We start from the raw sequence: 6,350 nt of genomic DNA, 5'->3' as shown, positions 1-6,350 counted from the left end.
ACAATAAAGAGTGCCTAGAAGAGGATCTGGCTCAAAGCAGATGATCAATAGTACTGACTGGCTGAATTAATAAATAAAACACTAAATGTGAAAAGCAAAATTAGATTTTTTAAAGAAGAAAATCCAGGGGAATAAATATGTTTATGTCAGTGAAATAGGTAAGAATTCCTTGGAAATACACATAAATTACATAAAAAATTAAAATGAGTACACACACACACATACCACACACCACTATAAACAATGGTTAAAAACAAGCCACAACAGGATGAAGGAAGATTTATGAGACACACAAACAAGATCATATAAGGAACTCTGACATGTCAATAAGAAAAAACCAAACAATCCAGTATAATAGGCAAAGGATATGAAAAGTCCCATTCACAGAAAACAAAATCTGAAGGGTCAATAAACACACAACAGATGCTCAACCTCACTTGTAATCAGAGAAATGAAAACTAAAACAAAAATAAGATGTTACACACTGTCAGATTAACGGTATCTAGTAAATTCAAAGATACTTAAAATTTATTACCTGGGAAATCTACGTTTAGGTATACATTATAGAAAAAGTCTTGGACATGTGCACACTGAGAAATACATAACAGAAAAAGCACTATATGAAATGATGAAACAAACAAAAAATAGGTAACAACCTAAATGTCCATAGCAGTTTGAAAAAGAATATATAAACTTGGGTATAATCATCATAATAGATTATTCTAATATTAGAATAATGAACCAGTTACACATAACAATATCAATTAATTTTGACTGAAAAGTTGCAAATGAATATATACTGTATGTCATAATTTAAATGAAATTTTAAAAACCAAAACACAACACTATTTTAAGTATCTAGATTCAAAAACATGTAGAGAAGGTCAAAACTATGCAAATGGAGACAAGAAAAGGATTAGGGAAGAGTATATAGGAAGCTTCAACCATGTCTGTAATGTGGGAAAAATAAATCAATTATGAGATACCAATTCATGCCCATCATTTCAGCAAATGTTAAAAAATAATATCAAACTTTGACAAAAAAGTGGGAAATACTTCATCCACTACTTGTGGGAATGTAAATTGAAACAGCTGTTTTAAATGGTATTTTGTGTGTTTATTAAAATTTACAATCTATCCTAAGATTCAGCAATTTTTACTTTTACATGTGTACTCTAGAAAATACTTGTGTACTAAAGGAAACACATGTAAGAGAGTGCTCCACATAATACTGCTTGGAATGCTGAAAAATAGCTAAATGTTCACTAATACAGAAATACGTGAATTAAATATGGTAAAAAGCACACAATGGAATACTATGCAGCTTTTACAAAGAATAAGTTATCTGTAAGAAGACTGTATTCAATCCAGAATTGTTTGCTGAAATAAAAATAATCAAGTTGTAGAAGGTTATGGTAAGCTACAGTAACCAGAGCGCTGCCTATAGTGAGGAGAGGACGCAGGTGTAAGTAGTGATGACCAAACGCCTACCTGCAGGGATAAGGACCCTGATGTGGCAGAGCTGATCAGAAGACTGCCTTGGAAGAGAAGAGAAATACCTATTACTATCGTGGCACTAGCTTGAAAATCTGCCAATGCAAAAAATGAATATGGTCATTAAGCGACACACTCGTAAGGCGAAGCCCTCCATGCGTCTTCCTGTAGGATGAAGAGTCTGACGTAATCAAACCGACCAAAGAAAAGAGATGTGGGCGGGGCTAACTGGAAGCCTACCAATAGAAATGAGACAGACCCTAGGGTGAGCAGGCTACCTAAAAGCCTGATTGGAAAATGAAAAGGACCCTTATGCGCAGAAGGCTGTCCATAGATTGCCTATAAAGAGGAGAAAAACCCTTACTGTAGTCAGGCATAATGAGAAACCTCCTGACAGAAAAGTAAGACCCTACTTTGACAAAGCTAGGCATAGGATTGCCTTTGTGATATGAGAGGTCCTAGTATGTACTGAAGTAAATAGAGAACTGTTTGTAGGGAAGGATCCTGTCACAGTCAAAGGCAAACCAATAGAGAAGAAAAGAATTTTTGTACAGTTGTAACTGCTCAGATACCTGCTTACACAGAGAGAAAGACCCTGGTTTGGGAGGGTATGACTAGAAGCATTCTAATAAGATTAGAAGGATCCTTGGCATGGGTGGGGCTAACGAGAAGCTGCCTATTAAAGACTTCATGTAGATGAAGCTGTCCAAAGACTTGCCTGAAATGATGAGAAGGGACTGGTCGGAGTGCTTGGCTATACTGATAACAAGGATTCTAAATTGGCTGAAGTATTTGGGGTATGTTTGAAAAAAAAGTGAGGAAAACCCCTATGCAGTGGGATAAAAGAGAAACCTGACTGTCAAAGAGAATCAAAGATGGTCATGGGAATGTAGCAGCTTGCAGATAGAGAGTTACATGTTTTTTCTGGGGACTGGGTGTTAAATAATAATGGAGTAGCAGTCTGGATCTGAATCTATGGAAAGAGTAGCTTTGGAGTGAGTAACCCCGAGGTCTAGTCAGGGAGTTTCCTTCAGGTATACCAAGAAGGGGAGAAGAGAGCCTATTGGGTGAGAGACCTAGTTAAGGAGTGTAAGTCTATGTGTGACTGGGATAGGCATAGAAATGTGCAGAGCAGAAGTGGGGCTCCTGACAGAATGAATAACTAGAGTTTAAGAGAAAATACTCCTGCGACTTCCCTGGTAATCCAGTGATTGGGACTCCATACTGCTGACACAGGGGACTCGGTTCATTCCTTGGTCAGGGAACTAGGATCCCACATGCAGCCAAAAGTTGGAAAGTTAGCAATAAGACCTCAGATTTCACATTGGTACCAATCCTAAAGAAGGTACTTCCTGTCAAGTTTTGTTGTAAAATCAAAGGAGGTCTACAATTACCTGAAAAGTCTATTAAAATACTCTTTCCTTTAAAAAAAAAAAGAGAAAATACTCCCAAGTTAAATAGTTAAAGTAATAGCTAACTAATAGTTAACTAATAGTTAAAAATAATAATAACATAAAATTCCACATGAGAATAATTTCTGTTAAAGTTACAACGAAGACGTATAAGTGCTGTTTAACATCAACAAATTAACAATAAGCTATCTACCTCCTGTAATAATAGGCATAATGAGATGATGAGGGTAAACAACTTATGTAAGTGAGGGTTGTCCAGATGTACATGGGGAACATTTTAAGACAAAGTTTGTGTAAGTGAGGACTGTCTTAGAGAGTAAGCCTCCTATTCTGGGCAGGGTACTATTATTCTTGGTTGACATACTAACCATGAAATCTCCTTGCAGGGCTTTCTTCAGCCCAAGACCACAGCCTGTTTATGAATGTAGACTTATCCCTTATGGAATTGGTCCATTTAATATAACTTTTAGTTCTAAAGCTCCTAGATTTTATTTGACTCTGAGGCTCTTCATCAAGACCCTTTTAGGACAGAGACATATCTAGCTGTCCATTAACCTCAGATGACTGGTGCCCCAAAAGAGGGTGTTGCTCACATCCTGAAAGTATTACCCTCTCTCTGGGAGCAGAGCCACCTACATTCCCTCTGTGAATGTTGTTTACACTCAGTCACTGAGGGTAACCCTCCGTTTACAGTGGGGAATGTAATTACACTTCAGGGAAGAGAGTTCCGGTCTTACTCTAATCCCAGCCCTCCACCACTTGACCCTCAATCACCCCTGGTCATGTACAAGAAGAAAGAGTTGAACAGCAGAATCTGCAGGTCACCTTCACATGGTCAAATAAAGATAGCTGAAAATCATCCCACAACAGGGCATGCCATCCAGCTGAGGGAGCACAGGTGGAGGTGAGGCAGGCAGGCAAGACTTTCCTTCGAACACATTTAGTATTCTTTATATTGGCAAACAACGAAACAAACAAACAAAACAGGAGTCAGCTTCTGGGCTTATTCTGAAAAAAATATACATAAACTGGTTTATGAGATGACAACCTTGATGAGGCAGAAAAGGACTCAGTTTGTTATTTTATCTGGACAGTCTTTAAGTATTTTGATAAAAATACATAAAAGCCAAATAGGCAGAAACTGAACGATTTCATAATTTCTTTATGAATTTGATATAATTTAGAATTAGTAAAAGAAATGCTTAAGCATTTTTAGGTATGTAGTTTGTATTCTGGTTTTTAAATTTGGAGACAGTTTGGTTTTGTGATTTTAAAGGGAAATTTTATTTCTATTTGATTTTATTCTCATTCTTATCTTTTATGATATATACCTTAATTTTTTAATTTTAAAATTGGTTGACAATGAATTTTACCAACCACTAAATTATTACTTTTTAATGCTGATGCACTTGACCTTGGTTAATAAACTATTTTCCTGCTATTTTGGCAATATTATACTAAATTTTTCTTGTTTCATATAGACACTATAATAATTTCATTATACCCCTTCAGTATTGACCCAAACCTTGAAGGAGGGTTCCCAGCATTGTTACAGCTAATTCCTTCCCAAGATTCAGCCTATCAGTTCCCTCATCACTTTGAATATGTACATGAAGGTGTTTTAGGGTAAATAGACAATTGGAAGCAGTCAACAGCAGTAGGAAATCAAATACCCAAGCTCACTAGCATCAAACAGCAGGAGATATCAACTATGTCAGGGAACAAGTGGGACTCACAGAACCCAGAACTTCTGACACTGCACATTAAGTTGTGAGGATATGATCCTTGCATGTACTATGGCTCTGTCTTTCTGTAGGTATAAATGTCTGTTCTGGCATGGTTTGAGAGACCTCTGCATAGAAATTAAATGCTAAGACAGCAGTCTTTTAAGAGGAGTGTATCATTTAGTTAAGTAGAAAATTGCTAGGAAACTGTCTTCTAAATAATATTTTGTATTTTTATGAAGTATTTTATAAAATACAGAAAAGATTTTCAATTTTTTGTTTATATATTTTTTTCAATTTCTCAGAAATAGGGGATTTTTTTTGTCTTTAGACTTTTTGGCCCATTTTTATTTGCATTATATTTTAGAAGTTTAATTTCTCTTTTGACATTTTAGTTATATTTTGATATATTTTATTTGCTTATTCATTTATTTGCTTATTAGTTAATTTACAACTGCCACCATAAACCTACTAGGCAGCCTGAGAATTAGAACATTAACAGCAATTATTATCTGCCTATGATGACCCCTCCCCCTCATAAAATTTGTCCCTTGCCTCCTCCAATCCAAGGTGTGTTTATCATGAATTTTGTGTTATATAATTCTCTCCCTTAATTTTAAAAATTAAGATGAAATTCACATAACATAAAATGAACAAGTTTTAAATGTACATTATTGGCATCTAATACATATACAATGTGTGCAGCAATCACCCATATCTAGTTCCAAAAATTTTTTATCATCACAAGTAGAAACTCCATACCCATTAAGCAGTTGCTCCTTAGAGTGCCCACATTCTTTGGTTCATAGCCATGCCATAACAACCCCTGCTTCCATTATCACATCTCCTTCTCTCCCTCTGTTTCTGTTGGCACATCACTTTCTTTGACTCGCAGCCTCCTGCTTCCTTCTTTTTTTTTTTTTATTAGTTGGAGGCTAATTACTTCACAACATTTCAGTGGGTTTTGTCATACATTGATATGAATCAGCCATAGATTTACACATATTCCCCATCCCGATCCCCCCTCCCACCTCCCTCTCCACCCGATTCCTCTGGGTCTTTCCAGTGCACCAGGCCCGAGCACTTGTCTCATGCATCCCACCTGGGCTGGTGATCTGTTTCACCATAGATAGTATACATGCTGTTCTTTTGAAATATCCCACCCTGCTTCCTTCTTATAAGGACCCTTCTGGTAACATAAATCCCAGCTTGATAATCCAGAATAATCTCTTCATCACTAAATCCTTAACTTAATAACATCTTCAAAATCTCCTTTGAAATGTAAAGTAAGGTATTCACAAGTTCTTGAAATTACAATGTGGACATATCTTTTGTTGTCATTCACTTGCTAAGTCATGTCCATTGCAATTCCATAGACTGCAGTATGCCAGGCTTCCCTGTTGTTCACTATCTCCTGGAGTTTGTTCAAACTCCTATCCATTGAGTTGGTGATGCCATCCAACCATCTCATCCTCTGTCTCTCCCTTCTCCTCCTGCCCTCAGTCTTTCCTAGCACCAGGGTCTTTTCCAATGAGTCAGCCCTTTGCATCAGGTAGCCAAAGTATTGGAGCTTCAGCTTCAGCATCAGTCCTTCCAGTGAATATTTAGGGTTGATTTCCTTTAGGGTTGACTGGTTTGATCTCCTTGCAGTCCAAGGGACTCTCAAGAGTCTTCTCCAGTACTATAATTTGAATGCATTGATTCTTTGGACTCAGCCTTC

Source organism: Cervus elaphus, chromosome X (assembly GCF_910594005.1).
Source record: "Cervus elaphus chromosome X, mCerEla1.1, whole genome shotgun sequence".
NCBI classification, from domain to species: Eukaryota; Metazoa; Chordata; class Mammalia; order Artiodactyla; family Cervidae; genus Cervus; species Cervus elaphus.
Note: the sequence above shows the minus strand (reverse complement) of the source record.